A 13,310-nucleotide genomic window follows, 5' to 3' on the forward strand; every position below is an offset into this window, starting at 1 on the left:
ATAAATAATATCATAATAACATAAAATTTCACCAGATCCTTTTCAAAAAAGAAATAAAATATTAACAAATAAGTTTTTAACGTTTAGTTTACTTCAAATAATTAGAGATCAGTCAAATAGATAAGCCTTGTAAGATAAGACTCATAGGTTCGTGAACAATTTATAGATGGAGCATAATTAAGACATCCAAGCACGTACTCCAGCGAGGGGGGACAAAATATTATTTCAAGTTCACATCATTATTTTCTCATAAAGGAAACTTAGAGTATCACAAAGTAAACAATCGGAGCACACCCAGTGGCACAGTGGGATGTTTACGGACTTATACTACTACAAACCGGGTTTCGATACCCGTGATAGATTGAGCATAGATAACCCTTTGCGTTGCTTTGTGCATAATAACAAAACAAACAGTCGGAGAATATTTGTAGGTTCTTCGAAAATTAATCTAGTTGCCTGGTTACATATTTACCTCACTGCATCATTTTGAAACATTCAAAAATATTTTTGCTATTGACTGTTTTTTGTTATTAAACCATCTGAATAGAATAGTGAAATGAATACGATTAATGTGGTTGGATGTTATTACATACGTATAGCCGACTGTTGCTGCAGAGGGGAAAAGTGTATATTAACATTAATAGGAAACTGGTGAGATTTTGCTCTCGTGAAGCAAAAATAAGAAAGAAAAAGTATTTATCCTGGTGAGATTTTTCCGGTTTCTTCTTGTTTGTTTTTGAATTTCGCTCAAATCTGCACGAGAGCTATTAGCCGTTACTGATTCAGCAATGACTGACTACAGGAAAGGCAGCCAGTCATCATCAGACCCCGCGGAAAACTGTTGGGATATTTTTTTACCAACGCATAATGTGATTGAACATAACATTCATTTTATCCAGGTGTTTGAATGAGATCCCACTGTAATACAAATGTTGATACTCGCTTTTTGTCACTTATTTTGCTGGTTCTCCTTTATAACTTAAATATCAAAGGAAGTAATTGAAATAGTCGGCATTCTAATGAGCTAAAAATATTTAGGTTTCTTTTTACCATTAACTGTAACTACATTACAGTTTTTAACATTCTTTTTTGTCCATATAATGTGTAAGTTAATGGCAAGTACAATACCGCAGAGAAGGCGTTGTGGGAGTGTTGGGATCGGTCGGGCATTGCGAAATGTCACTCAACTTAATTCTTCTTGGTCATTTGAAAAATTATATCATCAGTTCAAAATAATTCAATTGCTAAAAAGAGTCGACTTGAGTACAAAAAAAAACGTGTTTGCTATATTACTTTTCGAGTAAATTCATATTACTTTATGGCGACTCCCATAAAATTTCTTATGCTTCCATCTTCAAAGTGGTCTCTCAGTGGCACAGCGATATGTCTGCGGACTTACATCGCTAGAAACCTGGTTTCAATACCGGAGATGGACAGAGCACAGATAGCCCATTGCATAGCTTTGTGCTTAATTCAAAAACCAACAAGAATCCTCTTCAAAGGGAAAGAAGATGAAGTTAGGCCTACGATACCATGCAAAGCAACCTGAAATAAATTTTGAATCCAATATTGAGGAATAAAGCCAGATGGAGACAAACCTTTTCGTTCAACACTGGCTGCAAATCAGTAGCCACGAGGTTCTCACGAATCACAAACTACTATCAATCTTTAATCCTACAAACTATTTTGATAGTATAAATATTACTTGCAAATACACTAACAAATCCCTTCAAAAAATCTTACGTGGAAGCCAGAACTGTTGGATCTCTTCCTGAAACTGTGGATGCATATGGCACAGAATATGTACCATAAAGTTGCAGCATTCGTATAACAACCACTGTTATATGGCTACTTACCGTCATAATTATGTGCATGGCAGGATGATATTCAGAAAACAGGCTTTCTCTTTAGACCAATAGCATAAATCACAATCATTTAGAAACGCAGCTAACAAGTGAAGGTTCAATGTCTAATCTCTTTATACCAACATTCCGTTACACGAAACTACTTCATTGCATACTGATTTATAGCTTGCTTCGTCAGATAAATTTAAGAGTTTATCTAAACGTATGTTCCTTTAGTCGATATCATTTGTAGTTAAATAATAGATTTTTTGTGTACATGTGTGTAATAGTTTTATGTATTATCAAATTGATGAAACTAGTATTGAATCAAATTCATATCTGATGTGGTTAAACTGATTTTGAGTTATTGTGATGTTCAATGACTGAAGGAATATCCCATTAGTGTTAAAACACGTTATTGTAAATGTTCATGACGATAAAAAAAACGTATGCAAAAAAAATAATTTAACACAAAAATAAAAATTTTATAAACCGAGCGCTTTTGAAAGTTAGATATTTCTTCGTAATGGAAAAATAAAAGGCTAATATTATGTTGCAGCCACAACACAAAAATGTCACCATTAATAGTTCATTGTGAAAAGCCACAAAGAAATGCAAGAGGCCATAACTGGACAATTACTGATGTAGAAGCGATTAGAAATAAGCTTCACATGGTCAGTCTGTATATGAGACGACTGGTGGAGCAATTTTTCCCAGTGCAAGAGTTCATAGCAGTTGAACTACAATTTTGCTAAGAGCACTTTTAGTAAATGAATAACAAGTGGAGCAATATTCCTTTTATTGATAAATTGCGTTTCACTTTTCAGAGAGAAAACACACATATGTTTATTGGGATTACGTCTGGAAACAGATCCAACTTCATTTTCATGTAAACATCTGAGGTATGTGACAATAATGGAAGAATAGAATGTGTAGAAATAAGCATATTTATGCTATTCTACTTAATGTCGAATTGTACCTTTAATGTCACACATTATAGAGACAACAGTTTGCAACCAATGGTTGATGAAATGGAAACTGACTTTAACCTAATAAGTGCTGAGCTCCATTCTTATCCTTATGTAGTTGTATACAAATTGTTTGAAGAAAAAGAAAAATACTAAATTTCACTGAACTCAATTTCATCGATGATGAAAAGCGACGCGTCGCATCATGTCGAGCAAGTCCAGACAGAAAAAAAACTAAAAAATTCATGGAAAACTGACTTTCGGACGCTTTAGGACTTTAGCATTCACTATGATTTGAATCTTGCAACAACGTTGGTGATCATTTTGTATATTGAAGTTATACGATTTTGAACTAATGACTTACATTTCAAATAATATGACAGATCCATCCATAGTTGCCTAATTTCCATTAATATGAGCCATGTCAGTCAGGGAAAACGTGATTTCTCTAGGAAGATGACCGACAAGTTTATATCAAATATTTTGTTTTGTAATAACTATAATATTATAACTTCATATTATTCTTTAATTACCTTACATAATCATCTGTCTTGTCCTCCTGAAAGTTATACTTGCTGTTCCCAAATAATCGATGCAAATTTCATCCCAACAATTACGTTTGCATTGTTTTTAAAGGATTGGTATTAGCCATTTCTTTCCTTTTTTGAAAAGTTTTTCTCTTCTTGTTTATACATATGTTAGCTCTACACCTTAAAGATAAATACACAGTTAAGATCAATACGTTGTTTATTGATAAACGTATTAAACGTTTAAAATATTTTGGAGCATTTTACAATTTAGAAATATTTACATATTTGTAAAATTATGTACGCACCAACAAACACAAATGTATAATGATGATTAACTCTAAATGAGAACGTCTTGAAGTTTCTTTAGCATTATGTTTAGAAACAGGTTTGACGACTCAACTATCTTTACCATTTACGTAACATATGGTATAAGACTTCATTATCGACATAATTCTTGTTTGAAATAATATTTGAAATGTCCATAAGGATCAGCGTTTGATGTGGTAACAACATACACGATCCTTAAATATCATTGTACACTTCATTGTTTAAAATATAGATTTTGTAGTAGATTGCTAAGTCACCATCTGTGTTTCAGTGCAAGATGAGTGTAGTTTTAATACTTGGTATAATGTGAGTTTTGTGATTTTTAGTTCCAGCAGTCAGATAGCTGTCTAAACCATCAGACTTATTTCAACAAATATTTTTTATGCTTCTTCATCACAGTATATATATATATATATATATATCAACTGTAACTTTTACTGTTAATTTGGAGTTGCTTGGAGCATCATGATATAGCAACCGCATTGCACATAAATCAAACGTATTTTTCCTATCGATTAACACAACGCTGGCATGAGCTAATTAAAGCAGATGATAAACGGTTGGTTTCCAGCTTAAGCGTTCTGTATCTTTACCCCTCATCAACAACATAATAAATCTTCTTGCCAAGTGTAACGTTACAAACATGAGTTTGTCTTCAGTGCTGTTCATTCTCCAATTAAAAACCTGAAACGTATACTTATATTTCGCCAATGTCTTTATTTTGATAACTTTTTTTAAAGATGTTCCTACTCATAGATATATTTTACAAACATGTATCTTTACAAATTACAAATAATACAAATATACTGAAACTACTAAATTGCTTGTGTGACTTCCCAATTAAGTAGATGCGTAACTTGATTAATTTTTTAGAGAGACAAATTACATACCCAACTCTGTTCTTGGTGAAAGCCCCACAGATCGGAAGAAAGTCTACTAGTTAAAACAGACTCCCAATCCATAACGGGATTCATTTTTAAAGCTCTTTAATTCACTTACCTTAAAACGTTTTTAAGTTTTAAGTTGACTGCACTTTTTCGTCTTTTCTTTCTTGAAAACGCGAGAAACATCCACAAGTTGGCTAAACATGAACAAATTTTATGCGAGAAAATTGTTGTAAGACAGGGGAGTGAATCGCAAGCGAGAATGTGTAGAAGTCGAGTCAAAAACTTGGCAGAGATTGCAAAGCAGTTGAGTCATTTCTCGTTCAAAACAACTCATCTCACAGTAGAGATGTGGATAAGATTCCTACTCTGTGAATTTAATATACTTCATAATAATCTACGGAAAACTATATTTTACATGAAGAAGTTAAAAGTATCCTAAAGAAAATTTAATTATGAGGTAATTCCCTAATGCAGGCTTAATTTCTTATTATAAACCTAGTACAAATCGGAAGTTAAATGGTGTGAATCTGAAAAGAACGGGACACTTAAACATCAGCAATATCGTTATTCTTCGCATTATAACGAGATATTTTATTACTGTATATGTTAGCTTTTATATGAAATAAGTCAAAATGCTGAAAATGTTATTTACAATCTTCGACTTGTAGAATCTTGTTGTGGTATGAGTTTTATTTAAACTCAACTTCTTGCAATAGCTATTGCAGTAACAATGTAGGGATATTCTGTGAAATATTTGTATTTTTCAATATATGAGAAAGTTTAATAGGACTTTATTTTTGTTCCGGATAACTAAATTAGCATGCCAAGACAGAAAGTTTACCTTGATAATTAGATACTTACTGGTATAGTGCACATGTAAAGAACGTATGTACCCCACATTTCATTTACAATAGTGAAATGTATCAATTAATATAAAAAATAACAATTCTATTTTTTATCAAATTACTTTAGTTTTTTATGGATATAAAAAATAACAGCATTTTTGGGGCTTTAATTACAGCATATTTTAAGTTTAATATTTTTTCTAATTTTATATTATATTGGGTGAAGCAAGAAACTTATTTATAGACATGTTCAAATATCTAGATATATATACACACATACTGCGTTTCAGTTAATACGTGGATATTAATTACAAGTGCTGTACTTCTAATTTCACTTTTCAAAACTGTAAAACTGTCAGTTAGTTGTGGCTTTCCTCTATATTTTCTTGTATATAACTTTGTATTCTTAAGCACAATTCTGTCCAAGAACTTCTGAGTTGTACTATCGTAAGTATCAAAACTAAATTTTAATGTTATGAGCTTTTAAGCTAACAGTTGAGCTACCGGGATATATATTTGTAAAGAAATATAAATAAAGAGGAAGTTGACTAAAGGGATTTACACTGTTCTCGGCATCATGTATTAGTAGGTATTCTAAATAATAGCACTGAGGACCGTTGTACCAACAGGTAATTACATCATACAAATTCAATTAGGGCTGTAATACATTTTCTGTGAACCACTATCAAACTTTGTAAGTTTACAAACCTAAGTTAATCATTTTATGAAAAAACGCTATAAAAACAAGAATTTAACAAATGTAAGCGAGTTGTACTTCATAACGTACGACAAAAATACGAATACTTTGGGTATCAATATTCAGATCACTCTTCACTCTTTTATGTTATTAATCAAAACGAGGAAACTTTTATATTGAGGCAAAGTTTATACAGGTAAAAACTATGAAATCTATTAGTAGTGGAGAATTAAATTAAAGAAACATAAATTCTTAACTTGTTCAGCTGTGAACAACTATTTCACCTGCATTTTTCAAACATGATATGATGACATTATTCTAAAATCGTATATTATACGAATGTGAGTTTTACTTAGGTTTGTAGATGTAAATTGTGTTCATTCAGGAATTTTTTTCTTAAATGGTTCTGATCTTGTTTTAACTATTTTACCTTATAATTCATATATTGTCTTGTAAGTGGCTCCAAGATATATGCCCAGATCCATGAAATTAGCTTTCAAGTTGGTGGTTCTCTTTATTAATCATAGTTTTTATTTTTTGAATAGAATGATTCTCCAGATTGGATTGAAATGTAGTTTAAATTTGAAATCCGTTACTGTCGTAAATGTTCTGCTGTACAAGTTATTCCATTTACGTAATGGCCCGACATGGCCAGATGGGTTAAGGCGTTCGACTCGTAATCTGCGGATGGTGGGTTCGAATCCTGGTCGCACCAAACATCCTCGCCCTTTCAGCCTTGGGAGCGTTATAATGTATATGGTCAATCCCCCTATTCGTTGGTAAAAGAGTAGCCCAAGAGTTGGCGGTGGGTGGTAATGACTAGCTGCCTTCTCTCTAGTCTTAACTACTAAATTAGGGACGGATAGTGCAGATAGGCCTTGAGTAGCTTTGCGCAAAATTCAAAATAACAAATTCAATTGACGTAGACAACATTGTTGTTTTCTTGAAAATGTTTTGTCTTTTAATCCTACATTTTGAATACTGCTCCATCAACATAGGCTGATAAATTAATTTAGTCATAACTATTACTAGGCAGCATCGTATTATCAAATTGCCAGATTTCCTAGTGAAACAAATATAAAAGTGCTAAGCATATCAACCCTGACGTCATGGCCTGATCTATGTCGACATAGGTTCGGCATGTCCACGTGGTCAGGGCGCTCAATTCGTAATCTGAGGGTCGCGGGTTCAAATCCTCGTCACACCAAACATGCTTGTCTTTTTAGCCGTGGAAGCATTATAATGTTACAGTCAATCCCACTATTCGTTGGTAAAAGAGTAGCCAAAGAGTTGGCGGTGGATGGTGATGACTAGTTACTTTCCGTTTAGTCTTATACTGCTAAATTAGGGACGGCTAGCTCTGGTGTAGCTTTGCGCGAAATTCAAAAAGAAACAAACAAACATTATTTATATTGAAATATAGAAATCGTTCAACAAAAATGCTATTAACTATTTATTTCCTACTGTTAGATTTATTTTCTCTTTACATCGGTTTTTTTTCTGTTGTAATATTTTTTGCTACACAAATTCGGACGAAAAATGCTCGATTTATTTCAAAGACGTTTATTCAATGTTTAGTTACATTTTACTTTTAATAGCTTCTCGAAAAGACATACTGATATAGTTATAGTTTATTTTTCATCACTATTTAAGAGTTCGTAATAGGCCATACCCAAAAGACAGCAGTGTTATAATAATGACTGAATACTGAGGTTTAACAAAATGTTCGAATGAAAAATGACTACGAGATATAATTAACTCCCATGCTGGGAGTTTGGCCTAATTAATACTTTAATAGCGATGATCAAAATCACGAGGAAACGTGGATGTACGTTCTTTTGACGTTTACACTACAGTTTCTATTTGATTGTCTACTTGCTTTCTGCAATCAACATTTTCAGTTGAGGTAAGTGTATAATGAATAGTAATAAGTCTTATCTGTTTGAAAATACAAATTTTTCACCGATATTCTTCGGTGGGACTGTAGTAAGTGTAAGGGCTTGCACTGCTAAAATCCAAAGTTCGATCCCCGCGTTGGATACAGCAATTAGTTTAATGTGGCTTTGCTCTAAAGCAAAGAAACATATTTCTGTCTAAAACGAAACCAAACAACTGTAAACATAATTAAAGACGGCTAATAATGAGGTTTGATTAAACATATATCATCATGCATTTCGTTTCATCATGCCAACGTTGCATCACGAGATGATAAAAAAAGACACATCGACGACACAACACAGTAATACACGACGAAGTTGATGTAACCATTTGATTATAAATATTAAAAGAGATGTAAACGAACTCCTGTCATCTTCTACATTTTGATTTTTTAATTAGGATAAGTTCCTTAATCTTAATTTAATTTTATACTGTTTTTAGTTTTTAATCACAGCTTTAAGCATTTTAAAAATGATTTCACAGTTAAATATACGACATACTTCTATTTTATTCTAAAAAACTTTATATTAATTTTTGTCAAGTTCTTGATAGGGTCTTATTAAGTGAATAAAAATCCTACATACCGGATAGACATTGCAAATGCATTAAATAAACCATAATAAGTTTTGAAACTAAACACGATGCTTTAACTTTTTCATACTCTTTATTTACCTAATCGATTAACTTATAACAAAGTACCAAAATTATTTTAGTATACAAAGAAAAAGAGTAAACCATAGGATTCACTCTGAGGAGGACCAAGAAAGTCCACCAGAACCTTTTATGATAACTATATGAAACAATATAGTGTGAAATAAAGGTGTGCGTTTAAAACAAAACTAAAAAAAAACACAAGACATACAACACAAGAAACAGCAGGTATAAATAAAAAGAGGAAATAATAGAACTTAAAAAACAAACAAATAAACAAGACATTAATTATCTTATTCTCCTCCTCCCCCTAGTGGCACAGCGACATATCTGCGGACTTACAACCCTGTAATCCGGGCTTTGATGCTCGTTGTGGGCAGAATATCAATAATTTATTTTATTGTTTGTGCTTATTTACGAACAAACAAAACGGTGATTGTAAAAATAAAGTGAACATTTCATTCATGCGTTGAAACTTTTGAGTTGAACAGTTTGAAGCTTCGGACCTGATTATCTGATACACGTAAATGTTATAAACTCAAAATAAAGCTACAACTTTTAAATTTGAGATCTAAATACGTCAAGCACTAATTTTATCTAAATCTAAAACTAAAATTGGAAGAACAGAGTATTCTAATTATTGAAGTTTGATAATCGCATTAGCTAATATACATTATATTAGCCTATCATTGTTGAATTTAACTTCTAAAAGATGCAAGTTTCGTAAAACTTATTGATTGGTCTGGGCAAAAGATTAATTACTTTAATAATGTGAAAATGATATATTTCATTAGATTTAACTATAAAACTCACATTTCATCCCAGGAAAACTTGAATGTTTCTATTTTAATGTTGAAAGTATTTACAAATTCACTGGAAAAAAATAGATAAATATTGTTAATTATACCTAGAATAAATAACGTTTTTATGTTTAATAATTTGAATAAACATGGAAAACTCACTCGAAAATCGCCTGCTCTTTACAAGTTTTGAACGTTTTATTTATACAAATACAAGCGAATGCTATAATCAACTAAATAACTTCAAATAAAGTCAGAAGTAAAACAAGGAGTCGCTTATGTTATAGCAAAATATTTCAGTGAAACAGCTGTTGGATCTGCTTAAATGTTATAACAAGTAAGTTATGGGCGCTTGCCTCATATTACACGCACGTAACACCTAAAAAAAGATCGTATTGCTTAAATTATTACTTTAGATCTCCTACCAACGTTTCATGTCTGAGACCTTGGAAGACAGCAGCTATATATTCGCAGAACGCGGAGACAAGGAATCTGATTTAAGTGAAGGCTAGCTGCTTGGATACCAACAAAACAGGTTTCTTACATTAAGGTATTTAGTATATGAGTTGCTCCTAAATCACCGCTCTACACTCGCCCAGGGGCAGTCCAAAGATTGTTTGTTTCATTTGGTCTGTTTCTAAGCATGTTAGCTTTAAGAACAAAATATGTAAAGAATAACATCTGTGTTTTAATTCTGTTTTATTACTCTTTTGTTTTCGACTTGCATGTTTTAAACCAGACTAATACTCAGTTTGATGTCTCTATCGATACCAACCAAAGGTCAACCTCTTGAAGAGAGTGTCAACTGTACATTAATAATATTTCTTAAGGTATTTTAGTAGATACAGCAAGTCTGCAATGTCAAGTTAATAAAAAAAATAAATTACAAAGTTCAGATGTTAGACTATTTTTATTGTATTTGTAAAATTTGTACCAAGGTGATAAAAATCTAAAAATGTGATTACTCAATCAGTCCAAGAATATTATGGTGCCAGCACTTTCTTGGGTAGCTTTAGAAAAATAATTAATAGAAAGTTTGTGGTATAAAAATGTCTATTCGTTGTTCTTGTAACAGTATTAAAGGTCTAAAAAATAACACAGTAACCTATTGATTTTGAAAATTTTTATCTGTACAATAAAACATCATAATTTTATAATACGAACTACGTAAACAAGATTTTCCAAAAAGTAAGATCGTTTTTTTTTAATATTTCATACCCTCAGTTTTAATTATTTCAGGAATTATTCTATATTCACGGCATATCGTGTCTCTCTTCAAATGTCTATAATAAAACGCTTTGAAGAAATGTATATAATTTCTATTCTTATTAAATTGACTTAGGTTTGCTATTTAGTTTCCAGAGTCATATAATATTTTAAAAGGCTTTTAATTATAGCAAACCGTACTTGATGTTTTTAATATGATCGGCCTGTTATGGAACGAATAAGCTGTTATTCACTTGGAGCTTCTGATATGAATTGTCCTATAGAACTTTGGTCTACCCATTCTCTTTAAAAAAAATTCATGGCTTAGATTGATTTCACCATTCATACATTTTAAAATAAAACAAAAGAAAGCTTTTCAAAGATTTGCAAACAACTTTATCTAAAAAAATAAAGAATCAATAAATTATGCGCTTTGATATTATTAGATAAGTAAGTCATAAAAAAAGAAAAACGTATATAGTGTTAGAGGATGATCATGTTTTTTTTATGAACTTTCTTAGACGTTTGAGGGAATAGTAGATTACAATTGCCCACTTTCTGAGCAGCTAGTAACATTTCTTGTTGTCTCACACATGTCAAGCTGATGAGAAGCTTAAATTATACCCCAATACGCCGTAGCTGCAGGCGTACCTTACAAGAAAAAGTCTGTATAACTATTCAAAGACATGAACTTATGTCCTTTTTTTCATTCGCAGAGGCGAGATTCATTGAGTTTTTATGAAAGGCAGTTTTATTCCAAACAAAGCACTCGTGAAGCTAATACATAATAGGTGAAGGATAAATTTAAGTAGCGCACAATATAAAGAATGGAATACATATTCGTGTAGTGTAATATATGCACTGACGAAATGCAGTGCTGACAACGAAAGATGTAAAGATGGCTGGTCTGAAGCATTCCCGCTGGGCAAGAAAATCACTCTTGATGCCTTCCAGCCATAATCACAAACATGACAGATACATTCCTCTGCCCCTCTAACGTCAGGGACTAAAAGCATAACTGCCCTCTAAACTGTCAAAGGCTCGTTCAAGGATACACAAGGTGCTTTCTGTACCTCGCCACCTACAGGTCTATATAGAATACATTACTTTAGCGTGGGAAGATTTTAATCTTCACTAAGCTTGAGGCTACATCAGGTCTCAATTCGACGAGAGGACACGATGCATCTTTCTGTGTGCAGCAGAGTGGAAATGTTTGCCAAAAAAAAGTGTTATTCTTTGCACTTAGGTGATGAATATACAATGGAAGTAGAGCTAAAAATCTACCTGTATCATGAAGAGATTTTTTAAATTTTAATTCTAATCTACAAATAACTTTACATAAGCATATACAAATTTAAAAAGCCAATCTATCTGGTTATCGTAGGTGTTTTTTTCTTTTCTTTTGCAATTTCAGTGTCTATTTTTCACTTTCATTGAGAACGATATTTTGAATCATACCCGGATCAAATTTAGTCACATTTCAACACAAATAAAGGCTTTAGTTTTTCTCTCAAATATATATACATGTATTCAAGGTAACTTACAAAGACAATAACAAACACGAAAATGGAATGAATCATAAATAAATGTCACCTTTATTGTCTAATTTCGTGTATGATCTGGTTTCTTATATTTGAATAAGTGATAACTGAGACAATTTATATCATTACTAACACATAGCTGTCATTGCACTAATGTAACACTTAATCATTTTTCCTATTGGCTCATTGGCAAGTTTCTAACGCCAAATTGCGGATTACGTTCACTGTTGGTTACAGAACAAATATTCCAACTGTGAAACTTTACGCTTAACAAGACACAAAACTTTTAAAATCATATTGACATCATTATAACTCATTTTCCGAAAGTGGTCAAACACCGTCTGTAGGTGTCAACTGTTTTTAACCATTAGCACCAATTACACTAATGTGGTGTCTGTCAGTCAGTCAGTATACACTAGAATGACATCACATAAGGAACGCTTAACATTGCAATTTCTACTGTCGCGACGTTGGCTAAAGATGCACATGTCATGAATCACAAGAAGTATTATGCATTCTCTATACTACAACACACTTTAGCATATGAACTTTAAAAGCAAGAAATAAAAATATTTGTTACTTTTAAATTTGGTTTCATTTACTCTTGGAAAAAAACGGTTTCGAATACTCAGTGGAAGTACGTACGTCTTGTTATTGCTGTACGTTTACATTCGTTGAAGGAAAATACCAAGTCTGTTTTCAAAATTTCCTAATTTATTCTTACTACTTCTTGGGAAAATATAATTGCTCATTTTTTTAAAATAAAGCATATGAGCAATATTCTTTAGAATATATATGATGCTGTAAATAAAACACATTGAATTATGTTTAAAAACACACAATTTAAAGAATGTTGTTTTTATATTTTATAAAAATAATCATTATGTCAGTTCACTAGATTTAGATATCTTTTAGAAAATAAAAATCTGTTGTCAAACAATTTCACAGTAAGAACAATATGAACAATTAGTTGGTGTGTACAAGATGCCATAATCACCATCACATTTCTTTTCTTAAATGTTACAAGAATGCGTGCGACAAACACCTACAAAAAGCTACTCGTTCGCTGAAATCAA

General features: G+C 31.9%; 1 protein-coding gene across 2 annotated transcripts in view; it reads right to left on the reverse strand.

Moving 5' to 3' along the window:
- LOC143232235 (interference hedgehog-like) overlaps positions 1-13,310 on the reverse strand; it is a 99,278-nt gene that overhangs the window by 68,286 nt on the left and 17,682 nt on the right. The gene's annotated exons all lie outside the window — the stretch shown is intronic.

This window comes from Tachypleus tridentatus, chromosome 11, assembly GCF_004210375.1.
Source record: "Tachypleus tridentatus isolate NWPU-2018 chromosome 11, ASM421037v1, whole genome shotgun sequence".
Lineage (NCBI taxonomy): Eukaryota > Metazoa > Arthropoda > Merostomata > Xiphosura > Limulidae > Tachypleus > Tachypleus tridentatus.